Below are 26694 nucleotides of genomic sequence, written 5' to 3'. Positions count from 1 at the left end.
GGTTAGGTGAGGAATGTAGTTGTCTTACTCCTTCTGAGGCATCTGGAGTAACAGGAGGTTTTGTTTCTCTTGTTTATGAACAAATTTATGGTCACTCTGTTTGGGGATGAGTCTCAACTCTGACTTTTCAGGCTTTTCCGTCTGCCAAGAGAATCGCCAGCTACCTTTAGATGGTCCACGGGTTTCTAGCCCCTTTGTCTTGCTTGGCCCATCAGTGGATGAGCCTTCTGGGGACTCTGTTGTCCATCAAGATGTTTGTCAAGTTAGGCAAACTTCTCATGAGAGTTTTGCAATTCTTCCTCTAGGCCAACTTGGACAGGGAAACACAGCCGGACACCTACGCTTTTCCCATAAACTCTGAGATCAAGTCGGACCGGCATGGTGGCAGTCGCAACGTAATTTTCAGAAGGAAAGCCATTCATCCTCTGAGTCCAGACCTAGACTTCTATTCAGACTCCTTGGTTCTAGGTTGAGGGGTCCTCTTGGGGAACCAGGAAGTTTCTGGGACGTGGTCACTGGAAAAACAGAACCTTCACATCAACGTCAGTGCTTCTCGACCTAGTTCACAAGAAGACTGTGGCCGTCCACTCAGACAATACCACAGCCCTAACATACATATGAAATCAAAGTGGCACTCACCTTTTTCTCTCTGCCAGACAGCAAGAGACCTTACACTGTGGACAGATCAAATCGAGCGAGTCTAGCCGCTTGATTTATTCAGGGCAAACTAAATATTCTGGTTGATGAACTGAGTTGTTGAAAAGTAGGTCCTTCCCACTGAGTGGACCTTGGATCTCCTGGTCTATCGGAATCTGAGATACTATGGGGCAGGCCAACATTGGACATGTTTGCTACCTCAAGGAACCATCGCCTTCCTCTCTTTTGTTCTTAAGCCTTGGACCCTCTAGCATGGGCAGAAGACACCATACTGCAAGATTGGTCCCACTTGGACCACTAAGCCTTTCCGCCTTTCAGCACGGTCAGGGAAGTGCTGAACAAATCTTAAGCTCATCGCAATGTTATGATGACTCTCAGAGCCCTGTTCTGGCCCATAAATGAATGGTTCCAGGACCTGCTACGGTTGTGGGTGGACTTTCCGAGGCTCCTTCCCCTAAAACCGTGTCTACTCGGACAACCTCACTTTAAGCGATACCAAAGGGTTGTCCGCTCTTACCCTGACAGGCTTCAGACTGTCCGGAAGTTTGTCAGAGCGTAAAGGCTTTCAAGATGCGCTGCAGAGGCTATTGCAAGATGCAGGCATCGATTTCCTAGCCACGTCTTCCTGGATAAGTGGGCGATTTTCTGAAGCTGGTGTCTCAGACTCAACGTCTCTTCTTCTGAGACGTCTGTGACCTAAATTGCAGGTTTCCTACTTTATCCGAGGAGATCTAGGAATCTCGTCCTCCACCATTAAGGGGTATTGAGCTGTGTTTAGCTCATTGTTTAAACCCAGGGGTCCTGAGTCTTGCGTCTATCCCAGATCTAATCAACCTCGTCAAGTCTTTTGATACGTTTAAGCAAAAAAGGAAGATCTGGTCTCCTGGAACCTGGACGTAGCATTGAAGTGGCTTATAGGTCCCTCTTTTGATTCGTTCCTCCTCTCTGAGAAACCTTACTCAGAAGACTCTCTTCCTTGTGGCCTTGGCTACTGCTAACATATTGCGAGTTCCAAGCCATCGATAGAAGGCAGGTTTCTTCCCAAGGAGATGCAGTTTGCTACTTTACCCTTGGATTTTTACCCAAGAACGAGGACCCTTCCAAGCCCTGGCCCTGTTCTCTCTCCATTAAGACCTTAACGGATACCTTGGCCCGGGCGAAGAAGAAAGAGTTCTTTGCCCTGCTAGGGCTTTAAGGTATTACATGAACAGGACTGAGAAGATCAGAAGACCATCCAGTAACCTCAGGTGCTCTGTCAAGAACCCATCTCTCCCTCTAACTAAGAACACATTGTCCTTCTTCGTGAAAGACTTAATTTCTGAGGCACATTCTGATTCAGGAGGACATTTTGCCTACTTTTTAAAAAGAAAGCTCATGACGTCAGGACAGTCTCTACCTTATTAGCTTTCAGGCACATATGTCCCTCACTTCCATTCTGCAGTCGGCCTACTGCAAGTGTGAACCGATCTTTGCGTCTCACTATTTGAAAGAAGTTGAGACAGTGTTTGAAATTGCAGTACCTTGGGGCCATTATCAGTGGCTGTCATGGTATTTGGGGAGGAAATATAGGAATCTTTCTTTTTCTCCTACTGTCTCTTCGTCTTGAAGTAGGGTGTTGAATTTTTGGGAACCTGGGGATATAGTGTACCTGGAGTAACCACCAGTCTCAGTGGATGGGTTGTGATGTTTGCAGCGTAGGTGAAAGCATTGTGGGATTGGCACCTTTTGTAAGCTTCATTAGCCATTGGATGTATCCTTCGCTGCAAAGCTCCCACCTAAGTAGAGGTGCTCCATGGCTATACCACCATGCCACTACAGGTTAAGATGAGTGAGCACCAACCAGAGGCAGTATTTACTTGCAGTAGCTCTCTTACCAGGTAAGGAAACGACAAGCATTGCTTCAATGCTAGCAACTTTTCTATTTCAAAGTCATTACCGTAACTTAATGTTTTGGAATAGAATATGTCCATGTATCCCACCCCATTTCATTGTGGGATTCAGCTATGTAATTACTTGGTAAGTTACTTATATGAAAATGTTATTTTCATAATAAAATTAAGTTTCTTTTATACTTACCAAGTAATTACAGAGTCGGAGCCCTCCCACCTCCCCTCTCATGGACAAAGGGCACAAACAGAATGAGGTTTTCTGCTAAGCCGTTTCCACTACTCCCGTTTGTGGGTGGGGCTTGTCACCTACGCTAAACTATTGAAGTGCTACCGCGGTTTTTTAAATAAAGGCTGCTGCGCGAGTTAGAAACTATAGCTATGTAATTACTTGGTAAGTATATTTGACACTTTAATTTTATTATGAAAATAACATATTTTTGGAAGGGTGGGAGTATTATGGTGGCAAGTTTTAATGGACGATGGTTCACTGAGAGGAGTAAATCATAGAGCAAAGGAAACAATGTAGTTAGCAAGTACTCTGTGTATGCTGTTGAAGAAAGGAGTGTCTAGTAAGTCCTAAATAGGTAATGCATTATTTAATGTTTACTTCAATTTTATGTACAGTATACTTGAAATAAAGAGGGTTGAAAGATTAAGAATTATATTATACATACTAAAGGTTTGGTCACAAGAACAGAAGGGATATGTTGTTGGGGGAAGAAAGTTTTATCATTTTGAAGTTGTGGGAAGAGGGAAGATAGGAAGACCTAGCAACTGCATGATTGAAACTGGGCAATAGACATTAAAATAAAAAAAATGCAGTAGATACCAAGAAGCAAAATGTGATTGAAATATGTTGTGGTTAGTGGTTTGTAAATGAACTTATTTTTTATGGGTATGAGGCTACTGTTAAGCTGCGGAATATTTGTATGTAGGTGATTCTTCCTCGCTTTAGTACTGTAGTTGGATGTTTTGTTGTCAGTTTTAAAGCATGTTAGTAATTTTATTGCTTTAGTAACATACAAAGACTACATGAACAAAGACTACATGCTTCACAAAGAGGTTGTGACAGTAGAATTAACAAGAACTGGTGTACCTCCGTGCATCTTCTTGTCGTCTTTTGTTGCCTGAGTTTTTCGATGTATAAATGAATGTGTAACTTTTAGATTTTTCTTTGAATTTTATGATTAAATCAGTGCATGAGACAGATTTTTTCTGAAGATTCTTGCTTATTGAGGAAGAAACAAAGCCAATGGTTTCAGTACCGTAAGTAACAAGAAATTCCCACTTTGTATTTACTGGGACATAAAATGACTTTCCTTTCAAGAGGCCAAGGAAATTCACAGTTTGCTTTATTTTATAAATGTCAAGTTTACAGATTTAGTTTTTAGGCTGAGAGCAACTGGTTTTAGTGATGAGTAACAAATTCCGCCTTCAGATGTTAACACAGATGTCTAATTATGAGGGTTTTTATATATAGATTATCTTTGTATCAGCAATGAGCTTTTAACTGTTTTAAACCTCGATCATTAGCGTTGGACATATGTTTCCACTGAACAGTGAGTTGTGTTTGCTGCTGTCAGTTGTCAGAAAACATTATTCAAGGTAACAATGCATATAGCATACCCTATAAGCAACTAGCTTCAGTAGTTGTCAACTACTATTATGTGTTGATCAGTATGTTCGTAATGGAAGTTGTGTTGTTAATCATCAACAACTTCTGCCTGCAACCTATTTCCAATAATGTTGAATGTTCTTAGTCTACATGATGAAGTCTGCCTTGTAACCATATGTATATTTGACTGTTTGTATTAATGCAAAATATTTTAGTAAGCGATAAATTGTAGTATACATTGAGAGAGAGAGAGAGAGAGAGAGAGAGAGAGAGAGAGAGAGAGAGGGGAGAGAGAGAGAGAGAGAAGAGAGAGAGAGAGAGAGAGAGAGAGAGAGAGAGAGAGATATTGCTTTCGGACTAACAAGAGTTCGGTGCATTTGCAAGTTAAAGTAGACTATTATATTTTGGATGGTGTAATGGTCTTTTAAGTTATTTTTATACCACACCACATAAATAATAAGAGTGCTGCTAAATATCAACAAAAGCCTCATCTGTATCAATGCCTCTTATGTGTGTGAGAGAGAAAGAATGGTTAGGCTTGGAGACAGACAAACATTTGCACAGCTGCATAACCTCAGGCACATATGATGCAGTTTGACACCATATTACCAAAATATATATGTAACAGGTATAAAATTAAGGTATCAGAAACAAATGCCACTTCAGAAATAGAGATAGTACAGTTGTGAAGAGGATAGGCTAAATAGAGATAGGAAAAATGTGAAGGGGATAGGCTAGGCTTACACTAGTCATAGAGTTAGGCATAAGCCTTTATACTTATACTTTAAATCAGAAAAAAGCATGTTTTATGAAGGGCAGACCACCCAACATGCCTAGAAATACTGGGGGAAGAATCTTTTATATAATCTACAATGATGAAAGCTGTGATGGTCAGGAAAAAAAGGGGGTTATTTTTATTTTTTCTGGAGTATTTTCTCCAAAACTGGGTGCTTCTTATAGCTTATCAATCAGATTTGCCAGCAAATATGTTTATTAAGATTGTAATTTAGGCAGTAGGGGAAGTTATATATAAATATATGAATGAAAAGCTTTTGTAAGGAGGGAACCCAAACATTCTCTACATAAATGCAAAAGTTGAATGTGTAGCTAGAAATTTATGCTAAAGAACATAACCATCAAGTTATTTACAGCAGGAAAATCTGCCATGGGTTATTGGATGAGCATGAGTGACCTTAGTAATTGTGATACCGGCTTTAGGAAATGAATCAGATAAAATTAATAGGTTGTATCATAAGTGTGTTTAAACTAGACAGGAATTAGCAAATATATAGTGACTACAACCCCAAAAATTGTAAGATGCCATATTTTTATGTAGAAATGTCTTAGTTTCACTATTGATATCTGGGAAAGACAGTCATTCTGTGCAAGCCTGGACCCTCAGATGATGCTAGACAGCATCCCTCATTCTATTGTGTAATTATATAGCATGCACCACTTCTCCACTTCACTCTCGCATCTTGCAATTGGGAAAGTTATAACTTTATGCCAACCTTTTTCTCGTATTTACCGTTACCCTCTTATGTGCCTTTTGTTACTTTCTTTTTTTTTTAGTTGATATTTATACCATTTTAGTTTTTGTGTTTGTGAGAAGAAGCATTTCACTTGTCTTCTACAGGTTATTGTGCATACAGTATTTAATACCAGCATCAAACAGCATTGATTTACTGTTTGTGTGTTTTCAGGATTTTTATATCTTGGTTATTTTATGCCCATTCTGCAAGAGTGGAAGCAGTGGAAGAAGAGATTGAAGGCCATATAATTTGATAAATAAAACACATGAAGTTATGTGTTGCAATTGAGTTTGTGAAAATCAAAACTTACCTGGGCAATAGCCATTATTGTTTCCTCCTTTATCTTCCCTTGCATATCAGCCAGATTAAAGACTTAAAACATACTGGGTATAATTTTTGTCTCCATCTGTATCATAGAACATTAAGAAATATTTTATGATTTATTATTTTCTTGATTTTATTCCATTAGTTTTTCTTTGTTCTTTCCATCAGTTTTATTTTACCATTCAGAAAACATTCCACAGTTCTGCAGGAATTTTGAAGTAGTAGCTTGTAAATTGTCAAGAAATTCTGGATTGCTTATCTCCCATCATATTTCTTTTGTATGTTTTTAATAGTAACCATATTCAGTAGTTTTCCATTAATGATTCACCAAATTAAATGGTTAATAGGATAATGATAATAATTAGTGTACCAAGATCTTTGGTGATTTAGCTCTCTTGTGTTATTTTCACATCTGCTAACTACTTCTGTACTGTAGTATCAGTACTCCTTGAGTGCTGATACTATAGATCAAATGAGAGGTCATACCTGGTCCTATCGAAGAAGGCCACTTACCTGGGGATGTCTGAATACCATTCAGGAGGTAGTGTGTTAGCTGAAAGGTGAGATGTATCGCTAGAGCTGGCTCTCATCCATTCCCTGAGTAATTTGCCCATCTGCCAAGTCATGGCAGGTTGTGATTAAACACTGTGTCATCAGATAAGTTGGTTCTCTTCTGTAGATTCAAGATATGCTCCCTTCAGCTTTAGTTGGCAAGGTGCTGGAAGGCTTCATCCTTGCCATACAACATCAAGTACCAGTGATGGATGATGTACTACATTATACAGTATTCATTAGTGGAGAGAAAGACAGCCTGTGCCAGAACATTCCGTTTTTTCTACTGGAATGAGAATTCCAAATGTTTATGGAGATCTTGAATCAGGGAAGGGAACTGGTTTGGTAATTCAAAAAGGGATGTGTGGTCCCCAGAAGAATATTCATACATCATTGTATGAGAATTTTGTGCCATTGTCCTCGGTCTTCTACCATTCTTGACATCCTTAGAGGGCCAAAGCAATGGGTTTATGTTTGAAAACATGATTGCTTACCTAGCTCAGGAGTCAGGGTGGCGCCCACTAGTTGTTGTATTGCTTAGTTGTGGAGTTTTGCACTTGGGTGGAGGAGCATAAGGTGATAACAGTCTTAAGATTTGTTTTGGGGACACTGTAACCAATAATGTCTTGAGTGGGAAGTTCTTGATCCTGTGTTCAGAATTGTCTTTCAGTATTTTGGCAGTTTGCAACTCACCTTAAAGACTTCTGTAACACAAATATGTGGGTGTGTGCTCTCCCCAGCCATATCCAGTAGCTTGGGGAAAATGGTTACACTGCCAGTATGGTAAGGAAAAATGTGCATACTTTCCTTCCTTTTGGACTCCTTTTGCAGATCATAGTCAAGGTCAAGCATCATGAAACAGGTGAATGATTCTTATAAATTCTCTTTGGCCCCAGCATCAGTGGTTCCTGGCTCTTATGGCTCTAGTCTCTTGATTGTCCCAGGTGTGACGCCTTGGGAAGGTGACTGCTGAAACAGACTTGTTTCAAAGAATGTCATTGTCAGTTTTCATAGAGCAGCCATACAAAAAATCTGTCAGTTCTCTTAGAGCAGCTGTGGCTAATGGATGTAGTGTCAGCAATGAATATTGTGGATGCTGAAATAAAAGACTTGGGCTCTACAATACATCACGTCCAGAGTATAGTGCCAGAAATGATTAGTATTGGAATTAATTAAAAAACATTTTAGGGTGACCTCATAAGTTTTCATATAGTTTATGAAATTGCTTAATAGAAGGTGTACTCAGTGCTGTCTGTCTCCTTTTTTTTTTTTTATTCTTGCTCATAAGTGTATAAGCAGTAAGGAAATGCACACTGTTTCAACAAAATCCATTTTGCATTGTTACAGAACATTATTTTACCTCATGTAACTTTTCTGATGCTGCATGTGAACGACCCAGCAATAATCACTAGATGGTACTGTATTATCCATTGTGGTTCTACAGTGATTTACCTAATTGTGTCTGGTCTGGCTGCAGAATTATTGCATCTTCACGAGTTAAGGAACACTGTCTCTAATAACCACTCCATACACTCGAAGACTTCTTCAAAGGAAACATTTCCGAAGAAAGTTAACAATGTTCTCGACTTAGGAAAGGAGTGAGGGTCTGCCTTTATAATGAGGGCCACTAAAATAATTCTCAGTCCATGTAGAGAGAGTGGCATGTTTGTGCAAAGGTTTAGGATAAATAGAACCATCAGGGATGTTTGCAGTGACATCTAGGTAAACCTTGAATGCTTTAACCAGGCATAATATTTTATATGAAATACTGAGTTCCTCTATCAAAATAAGGAGATTTTCCCTTCAAAAAGCCCTCATTCTTGGTCAGGAATGGTAGGCTAGAAGACAACAGCAAATGATAACTAGGTGGATGAGTGGTGAAATGTTATCCTTGTCTAAGAGAGCCCAGTATGCTAATCTAAGCTCCTGATGCCAAATCAGTCAAGACTGCCTTTTGCAGCATATGAGTTGTAGATGTATTGGGCCCTTGAATTGAAGGGACGACAGGAGTCTTAACCTTATTCAGGGACCAGGTAATGGAAAAAAAAGTTAAGTATACCTTAGTTTAACCAGATCACTGAGCTGATTAACAGCTCTCCTAGGGCTGGCCCGAAGGATTAGATTTATTTAACGTGGCTAAGAACCAATTGGTTACCTAGCAATGGGACCTACAGCTTATTGTAGAATCCGAACCACATTATAACGAGACATGAATTTCTATCACCAGAAATGAATTTATCTAATTCTTCATTGGCCGGTCGGAGAATCGAGCGCAGGCCCAGCAGAGTGCTAGCTGAGAACAGTACCAACGCAAAACTTTACAGGTGCTGGCCTTTGCAGTGTAAAAGACTGGAGAATGGAATTAACAATTTCTATATAAGAATAAATTCCAAACCATAAGGCAAGGGTTCCACCAATGCTGCCTTGTTTGCCATGATTGTTGAAATAGCATGGAGCTTGACCTTCAAAAGATAATAAAATGTAAAACTGTTTTAACAGATTTCAACTGGGTTCTCAGTTGTGGGGGTAATCTAACCATATTTCCCATACGGACTGATATGTTGGATAGATGAAATCTGTAGTTTTGCACTTAGCACCTAGCAATGTTAGGCAAATAATCTTCACAGTAGACTAGATTTAAAATTCAATGTGGAGGTCATGACTCAGAAAGGAGGATGCATAGATGATTTCCCCTCCTTCTGTTTGGGATAGAACAGTGGGTGGCAGTATAATCTATTCTTTTGTCTATTGAAGAAATAAGGAACCAGTGACCATTTAGCTAATTCAGGGCTACAAGGCAAGCTGTTCTGTTGAAAGCTGGGTCTGTAGATTGTTTAAAGCTTTCAAAATCTGGGACAATGATGGAAAAAGGTATATCGTCCTCCATTTATTTCAGTCTTATGCGATTGCATCTCTTGCTATTGCCTGAATGTCCAGGTTCAGAGACACATACACTGGAAGTTGATGGTTCTCGCATGTGGCAAACTGGTCCACTTCCAGATTGTGGAAGCATGTTAGGAATTACGGACTTGAGAGGAGCTCAGCATGAGCCTAAGCTCTTTATAGAAGACATTGCGATGGACGAACAAAATGTGAGTCCCTTTTGGAAGTTTCAGTATTCTGAGATGGAAAGACAGCCAATAGCCCCAGGAAGCTGATATGACACTCCCTCCGAGCAGGTGACCATCTTCCCTTTAACTGACAATCCTCCCAATGGCCTCCCCAACCTGTCAAGGAGGCATCCCTGTGTATTATCACTCGTACGATTGAGTCAGGTTGGCCTGTTTGCCAGAGACCCCTTCCAGGTCCTTGGACAAAGTATCTTCCCAGTCTCAGATGAAGGTGTTCACAAAGCTTTCTCCTGGCATGTGAGAGGCAGACTCTGTTAAATCCTACAGTTGCAATCTCAGGATTAGATCTACCATGGACCCAAACTGTAACAGGCCCAGACTTTGTTCCAGTTGTCATCTGGAAAAACTGGGCTGTGCAAGGAATATACAGGCAGTCCCCGGGTTAAGACGGGTCTGGTTTACGATGTTCCGAGGTTACGACGCTTTTCAGATACATTCATCAGAAATTATTTCTTGGTTTACGACGCATGTTATAGAGTTACAGCATGTCGTATGCTGATCCGACAGAAGAAATATGGCTCCAAAACAGCAGAATAATAAAAATTTTGAGTATTTTTTGATGAAAAACTCAATAAAAATGCAGTTTACATCGTTTTCAGTACACCCAGAGCATTAAAAGCAAGGTTTTCTTAGGATTTTTTATGATTTTCAACGATTTTTCGTTTTATGACGATTTTCGGCTTATGATGCGGCGTAAGAATGGATCCGGGGACTGCCTTTACTAGGTCCTTCTTAATTCTGGTTTGAATGCTCTATGGGTTGCAAGGAGTTACAAGGATTAGGATGTCTCAAAGACGTATTAGTTCATCCAGGAGACATCATGTGCTCACTTATCTCTAGGAGCAGGTTTTACTGTAGTTCTTCGCTGGGTGAGCAGGTTCCGTTCTCGACTACCACTCTGATGGTCGCGAGTTCAATTCTCCGACAGGCCAGTGAAGAACAAGAGAAATTTGTTTCTGGTGATAGAAATTCATTTCTCGCTATAATGTAGTTCGGATTCCACAATAAGCTGTAGGTCCCGTTGCTAGGTAACCAGTTGGTTCTTAGCCACGTAAAAATAAATCAAATCCTTCGGGCCAGCCCTAGGAGAGCTGTTAATCAGCTCAGTGGTCTGGTTAAACTAAGATATACTTACTTTTCACAGTGTTCTAATGATTTTGTCTCGCTTTCTTTTAAACTCTTCCACACTGTTGCTGTTTACAACTTCTGGTGGCAGTTTATTCAATATGTCACATATCTTGTATATAAAGAAGTTCCCACAATGAGATGTGTTGTATCTCTTCAGTTCTAGTTTCCATCCATTATTTCTTGTCTGGTTTTCATTTAATGTGAAGAGGTACTGTCTGCTTTTGTTATGCCTTTCAGTATTTTGAGTGTTTCTACCAGTTGTCCTTGCAATCATCGTGTTTCTAAGCCATATATGTTTAGGCTCTCTAGTCATCTTTGGTAACCTATTTGCTTGATGGATGGAATTAACTTCGTGGCTCTTGCTTGTACCCCTTCTAATCTATTTATGTCTTTTCTAAGTGCTGATGACCAAAACTATTGATATGTAGAGCTGCAGCGCTGTTTCCTTGTTTCTGTATTTGAACTGGCTCTTTATATATCCCATTAGTTTCTGTGCTTTCTTTTCAGTTTTCATGCACTGTTTTGTAGATTTTAAGTCCTTGGTAATAATGACTCCAAGGTCCTCTTCTTGTTCTACACTATTTATGTCATCCCCAAGCAGTGTGTAGTTGGCATGAGGGTTGTTTGTTCCTATTTGTAACGCTTTACTCTTATCCAAGTTAAATGGCATGTGCCATCTTTTTGACCACTTATCCAAGTTAAATAGCATTTGCCATCTTTTTGACCACTCTCCTATTTTCTTTAGATCATTTCCTAAACTTTTCACTGTACCTGGGTCTGCTGCATTTACACCTACAGTAGTTTGATGTCATATGCAAATTTAATGTTTGCAGATATTATACTGTTTGCTGGGGACAATGAAGAAAAATTGCAGAAACTATGAAAAGTTTGAAAGTTGCTGTAAGAGGAGAAAGATGAGAGTAAATGTGAACAAGAGTAAGGTTAGGGTAAGTGGAAACTGGGAAGATGGAGCAATGAGTGTTTATAAAGAGAATGGAAGAATGGTAGTGGCTGATTCATTTAAGCATTTTGCAGTAAATATAGTAGATGATGGATGGAGCTTAAAAGGCATAGATCACAGCATAGTTGAAATAGGGAAAGAAGTAGGATGCTCAAAACGTTTCATACACTCCCATCTTGGCTTCCAAAGCAATTCTGGTTTCTTTCCATTCTTTTGCACGCATCTTGCTTCCCTTTTGCTTCACCTATTCTATGACTTTTCTCTCTCATTCTTCCAATGTCCACTATATTTAGTTCCAAGTGCCTATGCCACTGCCATTCTTCAATCTTTTATATCAACATTCATTACTTATCTTCCTGGTTTTCATTTACCATTACCTTACACTTGTTCATACTTAATCATAATTAATCTCATATTTCTCCTCTTGCAACCAGTTTCAAACTATTTTACGAGTTCATGCAGTTTCTCTCTACTGTCCTCAATCAGCACTGTTTCATCTATTGGAATGCAATTGAAAAGGAAAATGTTGAAGCTGTTGGGTGAATTGTTCGCTTAGTGTACAGCCTAAGAATTGATTGCTTAAGAAATTTGGAGGTACTGTACATAGAAATGGTAAAATGGTTAACATTGTTGTAAAGGATTTAGAGTAGTTTTAAATGATTGACCATGTGACATGTTAAGGGGAGGAGCGGTGATAGGTTTGTGCAGAGTATATAAATCAGAAGTTTTAGTGGTAAGGAGGAGAGAAAAACAGAAATGGTTGGTAAATGGGGTATCTTGTTGGAAAGGGAAAGCACTAATACCCAGGAAGTGTGAGAATTTGTGTAAGATGAGGTGAATAGTGTAGTGTGTTTTAATGTTTTATGTGTTGCTGATGAGCCTTTATTTATTGTTGGTGTATGAATGTGGCAGTGTCCTTTAGTATTTTCTCTGCAGCCACCCCTTTTTATGGGAAATGCCTAGTATTGAAAGAAAAATATAGATATATCCATATAAAACTTGGTATACATGACACCCATACTTCATGGGACAGCGTACAAAGCATTCATGGAAACATCTGGCGCAGTACTCTTGTTGAATTGCATATACTGTATAACTTAACTTATAGTTATTTTCGTTACCAGGTAACTTGACTGTTTTCTTAAAATTTTGATTTTTGGGACTACATTGATAATGTTTTCGTTTAATCTTCAAAATGTTATCATTTTATATGCTGTATCTTTAACCCACCCATTTTCTTTCACCGGCTAGCCTACCCGTTTTCTTTTGCTGTGACTAGGGGGAAAAAATAATTCTGTTCATAAACATTGATTTTAATTTTTCAACTTTGCTTGTTAAAAACTTCACAATTAGAAAAAATACATTGAACAAGAATTCAAACAGTAGATGACGATGTTGTTGGATATGTTTTTGATGGGAGAGAATAGCTACACTCTAAATAGGTTTTTTTTTTTTTAATGCTTTACCTTTTGGGAGGCATAGGGTAGTTTATTGAGCTTTACGATTTTTATTGCATGGCTCGGAATGGCAGCCCAAATGTAAAAAGATTTTCGTACATACTTATTCATCTTTCAGTGTTGGTATCCGTCGTGTGGATGAAAGTAGAGTGGTAAGTTGAACTTTAAAATCAGCCGGGATGGTCTGGTAGAGAGAAAGCTACACATCTCTACACTGGGTGGAAGTTTTTATGGAAACTAAAATCTGACATGCATTTAGGCTAGGAAGAATCATTTGTAAATTACCACATGTGGGATGATAACTTTATGACATTACATTTCAAAGCAGACTTGTGTCTCAGGCTCATCTCGATAGATTGTGACTTCGAGCTGGACGGAAGAGTATTGGTAAAAAAATTGGCCATCTCCGAATTAAATGATATTGGCTTCAGATTATAGCCAACCATTTCTGGTTTTTTTAAACTGAAATAATGATTTGCCGTGCCCCAGTAATTAGTCGTCTTGAGTGTTTAATGCAGGTATGTCACGTCTCAGACGTCAAAAAGTTATTTTCTTTGAATATGTAATTGATAGATAATTCGAGTAACTCGTTTAGATCGAGAAACTAGCATTGGCCTTACTCATTTCCGTGAATAATGCCTGCTCAAAGCTATCACTTTTCCACGAAATTGGGTATCAATATTGTTTTCATATCGTGCATAAAAGTATCTCACATGACCTGAAGTGTAAATCTTTAGGTTTTGCAAATTTGGGAGGCTCTTTATTGTGCGATTCAGATCCATAAATTTGGCAGCAAAGAAACAGATGTTACCAACAGTATTATTATCCGTATATATTTACTAATCAGACTGCAGTGAATGTAGCCCACCTTTCTATATTGTTAAACTGTTTCGAAAACAGCTCAGATGTGACGTTTGCTAGCATTAGTCTAGTTACGAGGATGGTGAAGTGGGCAGTATTAAATATGAGCAAACTGTGCGTTTGTAATGCAAAGATCTCTTATTAATTTAGTCGTATGAACTCAACTGGAATAACCAAGGATGGTGAAGTGGGCAGTATTAAATATGAGCAAACTGTGTGTTTGTAATGCAAAGATCTCTTATTAATTTAGTCGTATGAACGCAACTGGAATGACCAATTCCATTTTGTTTTTAATTGTTTTGTATTGCATTTTGTATTGGGGTAGTAGTTTTGTTTCCAACTGAAAATTCAATACTTATTAAGGTTTAAAGAAAATCTCTTTTCTCGAAAAGTTTTATAAGAATACTTATTATATTAAACACCGCATTACTTGATGCACTCTTTCCGCGTTTCACTTTTTATCACTACCCATAAATGTCAAACGGAAAATCGTAGGCGGTAATCCACTCTGCCATGAAAAGAGGAAATGACGATCTATCTATCTAAGAACATTAAAACAAGAGCCTTCGTCATTGTTCAGTCTCAATTTCAGAATTAGTGTTGTCCTAAATACGCGATTTGCATTTACGGAATTCGTAAATTTTCGCAAAATCTTTTGTCACTTGCAAGAACTTTAATGTTAGGTAAGTTAGCATCATGTTTTGCACGCGGTGAAGAAAAATGTCAAAAGTATATTGGCGTCAAGCTACAACGATAAATGTCCCGAAGTAACAAGGCAAATAATAGTTTAAGAAAATGCCAAATGGTTTAACAGGGAATTACGTGAAGCTAAGAAAAAGAAAAGAAAAATGGAAGATCTGTGGAAAAGATGGAAAGAATCAATTAGTGAAAATTGGTCACTGTATAAAACAGCTAGGAATGATTACAACGACTTGATTATGAAAACCAAGAAAATATATTACAATACAATGTTTAGTGTAGAGAAAAATCTCCCATAAATCCATGACAATTTAGCCGGAATATTGGGGCTCAAGAAAGAAAAAGGTCAACCTGATGTAACTAGTGACTACAAAAACCTGGCCGTTAACTTTGTGAACTACTTTGAGGAAAAAATTGAAAAAATAATCTGTCATAGTTTCGATAAGGAGGTCCCTCCTGATCTCCCGGTGATCGCAATGAGAAATATCAAGTTCGGTAAGTTTTAAGAACTGAAAATGAATGGCTTTGAAAAAAACGATGAAAAAAATGAAAAAACACCTGTTGTGAAAATGACCCGTTTCCTGTAAGTGATATAAAAGAGGCAAAAAACTTTGATCAGTTGCGAGGGCTATATTTGGTATTGTCAACATGGTTCTATTACAAGCATCTTTCCCAAATAGTGAGAAGCTTGCTTGTATAAAGCCGGCCTATTTAGGAAAAGGTGTTAAAGAAAATCTAAGCTTCCCCAGACCAATATCAAACCTATCGTACTTATCAAAACTTATAGAAACGCAGGTTCACAAACAAACGTGGAAACACTTGAAACAACTCAACATTATACCTGATGATCAGTCAGCATACAGAAAAAACCACTCAAGAGAGACTACATTGTGTGCAATTATAAATGGTATGGTAGAAATTATAGCAAATGGAAAATGTGGCATCCTGGTTATGCTTGACCTAAGTGCAGCATTTGGCACAGTTGACCACAATCTACTGCTTGAAGACCTGAGAGCAGTAGGCATCGAAGATGACGTACACAAATGGTACAAAAGCTGCTTAGAAAACAAGAAGTTTACAGTGGTTATATCAAATGTGAAATCAGAAAAGAAAGGCCTAACAAAAGAAGTGCCCCAAGGCTGCATTCTGGGTCCACTGCTATTTGGCGTTTACAGAATTGAATTATCTAGAATTCTAAATAAGCACAAGGTTAATTATAAACTGTATGCTGATGATACTCAGTTCTATTTTCCTGTCGAAACGGTAGAAGACCATTAGTAAAACTGATGCAGTAATGAAAGATATCAAAAAATGGGTGTCGGCGAAGAAATTAAAACTTAATGAAGACAAAACTGAGTGTATGCTGTTTGGATCTGACAGTGCACTACGAAAATATAAACACTTCAAAAGAATAACTATTGGTTCGTCAACAATAAATATTGTAGCAGCAGTGAGGAACTTAGGAGTATTTATTGTTAATAAATAGTCGATGAAGAACCATATATTGCATATTACAAAAACCACTAACTATCGTATTAGAATCATTGCGTTTATTAGAAAATACCTAAACGAAGATACTCTGAAAACAGCAATTTGCAACCAAATAGTTTCGAGGCTTGACTACTGCAATATTATATACTACGGCCTCCCTAACTACCTACTAAGAAAATTGCAAGGAGTACAAAATAGAGCCGCCAGGTTAATAAAAGGACTACGTTCCCATGATAGAATAACCGAAGAACTAATTGAGCTACATTGGCTCCCAGTAAAAGCTAGAATAGAATATAAAATACTACTTACAGTCTTTCATGCGCTAAAATATGATGAACCAACATATCTGGGAAACTGCCTAAGCTTCTTTAGATCCGAAATGAATATTGTAATCAGACATGCAAGTGAAGTATATAGGCTATTTGAACCTAGAACAAATTGTAAGTCAGGCGAGAGAGCATTTGTACACTGAGCACCAAGACTATACAACAAAATGCCGCCTGAAGTGAAGCGCATACAAGAAGAATGCAGATTTCAAAAGTAACTAAAGACTCTCCTATTCTGCAGGAGCTACGATACTGACGAGAAAACACTGAAAGGCAATTATAAGATATAAGAAGCACGTTACTTTGAAAACGTACATGGGGCCGCCAGAGAGGGAAGTATCCCTGTGAGGGCTGTACATAAAACCAAAGTGAAACAAAGTGAAAGTGAAGTGTGAAACATAAAAGCGGAGCGATGTCTGGGTGAGGACCGCTGTTGTCACAGTTTCCCCACGTACTCCATCAACATACATTACAGTGATCTGGAATAGATTATTTCACTGTGGGTGGTTGGGAATTAAAATGCGACACGGTTAAAAAGCCAGTTTCTGTAGTGCTTAGGTGTATTAAAACAGTAGTTTGTTTTCTTAATATAAAATTATGCTATCACAAGATTTGAACCTTAGGGCGTAAATTAGCGTGTTACGTTAGCCATAGTTATCTGAATTAACAGTTTGCATCATAATAATGGTTAAATTTTTATACATACCGTAAAAGATGTTTTCTTGTATTGCTAATGAAGACGTTTTAATGTGTTAGTGTTTCAAGGACTTACAGCCGTGATGGAAGATGGAAAATGTAACATCTTTTAGAGATGGAAATAAAATTGAGAATAAAACAACCAAACTATTCAGTACATTTAAGTCAACAAGGAGAGGGTTATAACTTACATTTATGGTAAAATTGTAGTTATATACGTCAGAAACACCTTGAATCCTCTGTAAAAAAAATTTAAATTGCTTATCATCGCCTCAGCGCAGTCATCATAAATCAGTTTCAAATAAGCATGATCTCGTTTAAATGCGCGTGACCGAAAAAGTTTATTTGTAAATGCTTCTCTTTTTTTTTTTATTAAATTTGCGTAATTTGGCACTTGTTCTCAAGTATACGTGATTTTAAAAAGTTGTTCTTCAGTTAGCTCTTGATTAATATCCTGTAAGCCCAGAGGGGATGATCCTTCATGAGCTTCAAAGTTGACGTAACTGCAAAAAGTGAATCTTTATTTACCCGATAATCAAGTTTTGCAACTTGAAAAAATGATTCTTCATTACTCGCAAGTTCACGTTATCTACTTGAAGAGACTTAATTACCTCAGACTTAATTTCACATAACAAAAAACTCATCCTTAAGTGACTTTATGAAAATTAACGAGCGCAAAAGCAACTACGTCATATACAACGTCATTTTGTTTATCGCCTGCGAGTGGCTGACAGAGATGCGTCGTGACTACGTCATCGAAGTATCGTTCGCTCATGTTTCGGAACACTGTCCGCCAAGGCCTAATCTTAGCCGAATTTAAGTTCGTCCTGAGATCCTCAAGTTTTCTGATGTTACCAGCATAATCATTATAATCATCCCATCATTCCTCTCCGGATGCGGGCTGAAATAAATTGTCATGTTCAAGTGTTCTCCCGCTCGCTTTCTAAGTATGATGACTAATTGAACCATGTACGAAATTCCGAGTAATGAAACAAACCCACATTACTTGCTGTACATGATCTAGCAGGCAAATCCCATCCTCAATTCATACCGTTAACAAATACTTCAAATGTATTTCAGTAAATGATCAACATAATTTCGGTAAATTATGATAGTCGTGAAATTTTAATGGCCATATAAATACAGTTAGTAGCGATTTAGCATAAGGCTTAATTGAATTTACAAAGGCTTCTTACCCGTGAAACCCTTCTTTTATAAGAAAGTTTATTTGAATTCATTTTGATAAACGATTCAAATATGTTGTATATTTTTAGTTTTAATTCTTGATGAAGTATAAAATGGCGCTGTTATTTTCCATAAAATACTGTAACTTAAGTATATACAGGGAACGTGGGTTTAAGGTTGACACATTTTTTCAGTATTTCCCAAGCACTTAAAAAAAAAAAATGGCCTCTTCCCGAAGACCGGCTAAATCCGCCCTTGGATTTACCGTCCGTGAACAGCAGCAAATGGAGTTAGATACATTTTTGATAAAATATTATTCTTACTATAATTATTACTATCACTTACTACAGGATTGCTAAGCACAGAGAGAGAGAGAGAGAGAGAGAGAGAGAGAGAGAGAGAGTGAGTGTGTGTGTGTGTGTGTGCGTGTGTGTGTCTGTGTGTGTGTAAAAGGTATAAAAAAGTTTAGCATCATAGACAGTTAACAAAGTGATTTTAAAGTGAAAAAGGTTGATTTGCGAGGTTAATATTTTCGTCAGAGAAACGAAAGTAATTCTGCACTAAATTCGTTTTATCACAATTTAATGTTTTTTTCTTATTTGATTCTAAAACTGAACAATGTAAAAACTAACAACAACCGCCGCATATAATTAACATAAAAGATCTTTGCCGATGGTTTTCAACGTCTCCTCTTGAGGTATGTGGCAAGGAGGAAGTCGAAGAAATAAATACAGAGGCTTTGATATTTAGTTGGCTGTCTTGAAATCCAAGTACTTCATTCAGCTACCACTGTTAACAGTTGTATTACCATTACGACTACTGTGAAGGCTGAAGTTATTAATATATATCGTTGTTTCAACTACATTCATTGTCAGCGAATGCCGTCTATTTATCTATTTTTTTGATGTCGTTACTTTGCAAGTTACCGTTGTACATATCTCTTGGAAAGTAAATACTGGCTGCATTGATGTTTTTTGTGACGTCAGAACGTAACCAAGACGATATTTCCGTCATCCTCATCACCGTTGTATGGGCGTGAGATTATAACATTCCAGGCATGTGCTTTCTGAACAGATATAGGCTCCGAGGTAGGAACAGTGGCCGATGACTAATGACTTTTGAATATGTGCCCGAGGCCCTTTTTGGGAGTTACAGGTAGTGAGGACAATAACTGCTCGGAATGTAGGCCATTGTCACTTCTCGGGAAATTTATGGCATCTCTCTCAAGTTAGGAAGTCTTCTTGAGGTTTGCTTTTGTATGCACAGTCAGTCTCTCGGTTTCTTCATATATATATATATATATATATATATATATATATATATATATATATATATATATATATATATATATATATATATATCACATGTTTCTTCATATATATATATATATATATATATATATATATATATATGTGTGTGTATATATATATATATATATATATATATATATGTATATATATATATATATATATATATATATATATATATATATATATATATATATATATATGTATATGTATGTGTATATATATATATATATATATATATATATATATATATATATTTGTATATATATTATATACTTATATGTGTGTTTCTTCATATATATATACATATATATATACTGTAACAGAGTCACATTTGCAACTTTTCAGGGAGTCATTGTCATTCTTAAAGGTCAAAGGTCAAATAGGAATTGAACTTGAGGTACATTATAAGCTTTGAATTATGTAAGAAATACAGCACTCCATATTTAGTGTAGATGATCAACTGATAGTGATGATGTGCAAGATCAAGTTCAAGGTTGCACTTGGAAGCCAGAGCTCTAATTAGAATTTAACATTGACCCTTTTAAACTATGTGAGATAGAGAATTTGCACGTGACATGCATAATTTACCCATGAAATTGATATGCATTGTGAAGACAAGGTCAAGGGGATAAGGTCATTTGTAGAGGTCAAAGGTCAGACTCAAATTTGGTTTTGTTCTGTCTTTTGAACTACACTACAAGATAATGGATTTGAGCTGTACCATCCCCTAATGATGCTGATATGCATAGTGAGGTCAAAGTCATGTATTAAGGTCAAAGGTCAAATCTGAATTTTAAGCTAGGTCCTGACTTTTGAACGTAGGAGGTAAATTGGTTGCATTATGCATGCATAATCCACTAATGAATGTTATGTGCAAAGTAAGATGAATGGCTAAATAGGGGATTTAACCTTGGTCATAACTTTTGAGCATAAATCATGATATGACAGCGATACTATATCTAAAAGAATTTATGAGTTTGAAAAACCTGTTTGAAGAACATTAGGAGTTAGATTGCATGATAAGAGTGAGAAATGATACCCTATGGGAGATTAGTAATTACAGGATGCAGATGGTATAATGTTGAAAGGATGTTGGAGGTGGCTTTATTGATAGTGTCAGCTGGGCTCCAGTGGATGCCAGAATAATAGGAAGACCAAGTTTTACTTTGATTAGAACTTTGGAATAGGTGTCTGGTAGGCGAAGATTTGTGAAAGTGAAAGCACAGGAATGACAAGTTTGAAAGGATTTAATATTCTGTAGGTCATTTGGTTACATGGCGATGGAGGCAGTGATAATTTGTTTTAGTTTTTATGAAAAGTAAAGACATTTTTATTCTCTGTTAACTTTAGCGCATTTTCCAACTAATTGTAATGTATTACATTTCTGAGCATACTGCAAGAAAGCACAGTTATTCAGCTTCTAAGTAAGGCCCCCTAAAAAGCACTGTATCTTGAAAAGAGAATTATCAGTGAACAGAGGTGAGTACAGTATATCTAAGCTCATAAATGGTCAGCCAGAACTGTGTTTTACCACAGTTAAGTTTTGACCATTCCAGGAATCGTAAAGGGTTAATGGGGAAAAAAACCATTACAGTATGAGTTTAGAAAAGGAAGTGTGAACAGCCTTTTTAAAAATTTTGTAAGAAATTTAAATGCCAAAGGAAAAAGATGTGTATGTGGCATACATTGACCCAGAAATAGGTTATGTTAGAATCAATAGAAAGTCATTGTAGAGTGTGGGTAGAACTTTTAATAATGGAGATAAGTTGTTGTGATTAGTTTTTGTGAAGGAGGCAAAGTTTTAGAAAATGTATAAGGGCGAGTGACTAGTTTGGTGTAAAAATGGGTTTAAGACAAGTATGTGTTGTCTTCCTGGGTGTTCATTGTCTTTATTGGTGGAGTGATGAAAGAAAATCAGAGAAAGGTTGTTAGATGAAGTTGCAAAGTTTTTTTTTAAAGAAAATGTCAAGGGTGAAGAGTTGAGCTGTTGATATTGGCAGAGGAAACACTGACTGGGAATAAGGAATAGAAACTGAAGAAACTTGTGACAGCTTGAAGATGTCTGCAAGAAGCAAAAGTGTTGAGTGAATGGCAGGGGTAAGGTTATGACAGCAAGCAGAAAACAGGAAAATGGAACATTTATTGTTAATATGATGCAGGTAAAAAATGTATAACATGGAATTTTTTGGATAACATAGAAAGTACTTGAAAGACTCCAGGAAAGAAGTACTGGAAAGGGTAAGCTTTGATATTCAGGGAACACAAGGCCTTATATCAGGTAGAAGTGGATGGCACATTGTGTATATGGCATCATTCTATTTCTGATGAGCTGTCTTCATTGGTGTACTAAGTGGCTAAGGTGGTGGGTGTTTACTGCACATAGGTTTCATCCACAGTGCAGTATACCAGTTAAAATATTAATATAGCAGTGACTCTTTTGTTGATTTTCCTCAGGAGCCACCTGCTATTAGGGGTTATGGCTTAATGTAAGAACCATAGGGCACAAAACATTTTAGCATACCATGGAATGTGTAAGATATTATTTTGATTGAGTACAGAAGGTTAACAGGAAGGGTTGATAGGGGAAGAGCAGTGTTGGTTTAGACTGGTAAGAGGGTGTAAAGGTCAAGTGTTTTTAATGAAAAAACTGGTGTAAAAAAAAAGTTTTAAGAATATCTAAAAAGAAAAAAATGGGATACACATGGACCTAGAATGTATTGAGGATTTTTGGTTTAGAAGGTAATTTGCTGAGTGAGATTGAAGTTTAATGATGAAAAATGTAGCATGTGTGTAAATACCTTACATGAAGTAGATAAGAACATGGCTGGTTTTGTGTGATATGCGGTTAAAGAAAACAGTACACTGTTTATATTGCTCTTTAATATCTTTATGAATGGAGTGATGTAAGAAGCTTGAGAAAATGTCTGGAGTTGTAGTTACAGAGTTTTTTTTATATGACAAGGGGTTGTGAATGGAGTTTGAAATGACTCCTGTGTGTAGATGATACAGAGTGTATTTATGATAGTGAAAAGATAACCTGCAAGGACAAATGAAAGAATTTGGATACTTGAATGGGGAGGAAATGGAAGTGAAAGTGGAGTAATGAATATCATCCCAGTGCTGTAGATGATGGGAGAATGGAAGTGGTTGATATGTGTGTGAATTTTGTAAGGAATTGTGGTGGCTGATGGCAGGATGAGAGAAAATGTGAATCATAGAGCAGGTGGTGGAAGGGAAGTAGTAGGTTGTATGTAAAAGATTTGGCAGATATGTGGAGTATCCGTGGGAGTCAAAAGATGGAATATAACAATGGATTGTTGAGCCATCTCTCATTCAGGTAATTGAAGCTAGGATGTTGGATGTCAGCAGAGGGAAAGGTTGAAGCTGCCGAGATAAATATTTTTAATAGTACAGTATACATATTTTTTATAAAACACAATTTGTTGCCTTACAAGAGCTTATTGCTTTGGTACAAAGAGATGACTAAGCTTAAAATTGGCACATTGCTCAATATTGGAAGAATGTCCAGTCTTGCATAGAGATTAGAATGTAGTGCCTCCACGGAATGGAATGCCAGACAATTGCAGAGTACTGTAGTGAGGAGGTGAAATTGGAATGGGGACTTGTTTCACCCAGAAGAGTGTTTTCTGGTGATGTGATTTAGAGGGATCTCAGATTGAATACTGGCCTTCTGTTGATGCAGGCTCTCTTGACAAGCAGGAAAAGATCTTGAGGTTTTTCTGTGATCTGTTTCTACAAGATGACGTCGATATTGTGATTTAGTATATGGGACCTGTCTGATCATTATGGGTAGAGGCTAGCAACAATTGTCACAAAGGCAAAGACAGCATTTTACAAAAGTAATTGTGTAACTTGATTTCCATAGATACGCTGTAGGCATTACTAAAGGTTGTTTGCAGTGTCCTTTTGGTCTCTAGCTGCACCCACCTTTTACCTTATCTCTTTTCCCACTTCGTTTCCTCCATCTTGATGTCCAACCACTCTAACTCCCTCTTTTTCACCTTTAAGAACTTATGGCTGAAAGAGCCCCAGAACTTGGCCTTACAGCCATATTTTTAAAAATCAACACAGTAAATATTCATTGTAGTACATTTGTCAGTAGTATGGTTGTGTGTAGATAAAAGTTAGTCATGTCTCTTCTGTGTCTGATGTGAGATATGCAAAATGGCATCTTTTTGGAGACAAAATGATAGAAGAAAAAAGTGAAATTCAAAAACATGTCTCCTAAGGTCAGTTGTGTTAGAGAATTTAGATTTACTTGGCTTTGTGATTGGTGAGTTGTTAGGAACAAGTACAATTGAAATTCAAGAACATGTCTCCTAAGGTCAGTTGTGCTAGAGAATTTAGATTTACTTGGCTTTTTGATTGGTGAATTGTTTGAACAAGTACAATTCTAGTAGAACAGTCAGGTTCTTGGTAGAATATTTAAACTGGATATAGTGATATATCAGTGTAGAATCTTAACCTGTGGGTTGCAGGCTACAGCTTATGGTGTCGTGATTTTAAAAAATCAAGTATACATGATTTTTAATCAGTATGAAATAGGGGAGTTACTAATCTTGATTGTAGTGGAAGAAAATCTGTTACTTTCTTTTTTTATTTTTCTGTCTCAGTATTATTACAGTTTAAGATGATGATACAGTATAACACTTTTTTCCATATTTTTTTCAAGTTTTTTATATTTCATGCTCAGAATTACTATTATGAGGTAATTTAATCAGACTATGGAGTCAGTTATGGCACTGTTACTGCATGGGCATGCCTCAAAGGATTAATTTTTAAATTACTGATGAAGGACACAAAAGAGACAAGAGGTTAAATTGTATGGGGAAGAGTAAAAAGCAAAGAATATTGCAACTTGAGGCCAAATTAAGGGAACATATCCAAAGTTTTGTAAAATTCATCTTTGCATAACCACATATGGCATAGTTGAAGATGATTTCTGGGGTTAATATACAGTATACAAATTTCTTGATGGCCCACACCTCTATTTTCTATTTTCTTATGGAATGTAGCACATGTTCAGTAATGATGTCTTCACCATGCAATTAATAAAGCTACTGAATGAAATATGCTGAAGTGTGAAAACAAGAGTTATGGATAGAAACCTTGAGCAGCAGTCGTTCAAAACATCAGTTGGAGAAATTGACACCTGTTGTAAGTGAATGAACATCTTGTGCCTTATGAAGTGTAAAGACTTATACAGGTCAATTATCTGCACTCTAGGAGTTTGGCAGATTTGAGAATATGAATTCTCTTCAAATCACTAACTAGTTTGCTGATCATTCAAGATTGTTGCAGCTCTCCATTGCCCTACTTGAGATCAGACACTCACACCAGGAAGAATGGTCATCTCTCCATTTTTGCCTCCCTGTTTGGGACCCAAGATGGCAGTGACCAATGCTCTTAATACTGGAATTGTTGGAAGGTTGCCTACCTCCCCACTTATGTTACAATTCTCACAGCCCCCAAGGAATTTTGCACTTACTAGTTATCTTTCAACCCCCTTGTAGTTGTATTTTATACAGTCTGTTGCAAGGGATCAAATAACAAATTTATTGTCTTAACAAACTATTGTATTTAAGAAGATTTATGTACTATTTTACAGGACCCCTCCATTTTTCTTAAAGAGTTTTAAGGGTACCTTCAGTTACGGTTGAATGGTTTGGCTATCTAAAGACAGGCCAAGTTCAAGGGTGATTGGTGAGACCATTCAAGTTGATGTGGCAAAAAACTACTTTATGAAGTAACATTTTGGAGACTTTTATATACAGTATACCATATATAAACAAAGTTAACTACCTAATTTCTTAAAATATTCCTTGGAGTAAAATGTATATTTTTTCTTTGTTTTTCCAAGTAAATTATCATTTGTATACTGGATTTACAGTACCATAATTGTATTTTTGGAAATAGCATTATTACTTAGCAAGTACTGCACTCTCTCTCACTTTTCTATATCCTATTAAATATTTTACAGTTTTTTTATACCATTGTAAACATTACTGAATTAAAAGAAAGATTACAGAGATGAGTAATGTTTGGTATGTTCAATAGAAAATTAATTTTTTAATCTAGTTTTGTTCTTTTTACTCCTAAATATATGGTATACTGTATAAAGAAACTTGCACTGACACATCTAAGCTGAAATGAGGATAGAGGGAGAAAAGTAATTTTTAATAAATGATCATGACTGAAAGGCATGCTGCTGTGTTAGGAATGTGAAGATTATTAGCATCCCAGTTGGACATTATTCAGACCGCACTAAAAATTTTCTTTCGACATACTGTATTTAAGTCTGTACGTCTTCGTATGTATGCTACATAAACAAAGTATATTTCATTTTAATCTCATAAAGTATCAGCAGCTGTATTGTGTGCATGTTAATTTGTCAAGTGTTAGTAATGTTGTTCTTTTTCATATCCTTTAAATATGTGTACTTATACACTGATAGTATATGGGTAGTTACCTTATTCATATTGTTAGACAGTATAGGGGAAAGGCTTTTGTTGTTATCTTAAACATGCAAATTAGTTTGTTTTTTATTGCACATTTTATCATGACTTGCTAAAGATGCTTTGATGGTATTGGGATCAAGATGTTATGCCGGGTAATGATTGTAAGGATGAAAGTCTCATTGATTTCCCCTGGTCCTCTTCTGTGAAGCCAGTGGCTGTTTGTGCATAACCTTATATTCACCCTTACCTTGGCTCCATCCCCACGGAGGAACAAAGGCTCTGAATCGATTTCAAAAGGAGGATGAGATTGGTTGGAACCGGGTGGGGTTAACTTTCATTATCATTTGCAGCATAATAAGCCTTGATTGTTTATAGTGTTTTTCATTTCCATTTTGTATATT

At 37.0% G+C, this 26694-nt stretch overlaps 1 protein-coding gene across 7 annotated transcripts in view; it reads left to right on the top strand.

Annotated features, from left to right (window-relative positions):
• cnc (cap-n-collar) overlaps nucleotides 1-26694 on the top strand; it is a 455033-nt gene that overhangs the window by 22545 nt on the left and 405794 nt on the right. The window lies entirely within an intron of this gene.

Source organism: Macrobrachium rosenbergii, chromosome 19 (genome assembly GCF_040412425.1).
Source record: "Macrobrachium rosenbergii isolate ZJJX-2024 chromosome 19, ASM4041242v1, whole genome shotgun sequence".
In the NCBI taxonomy this organism is placed as follows: Eukaryota; Metazoa; Arthropoda; class Malacostraca; order Decapoda; family Palaemonidae; genus Macrobrachium; species Macrobrachium rosenbergii.
This window is presented reverse-complemented; position numbering and strand designations above follow the sequence as displayed.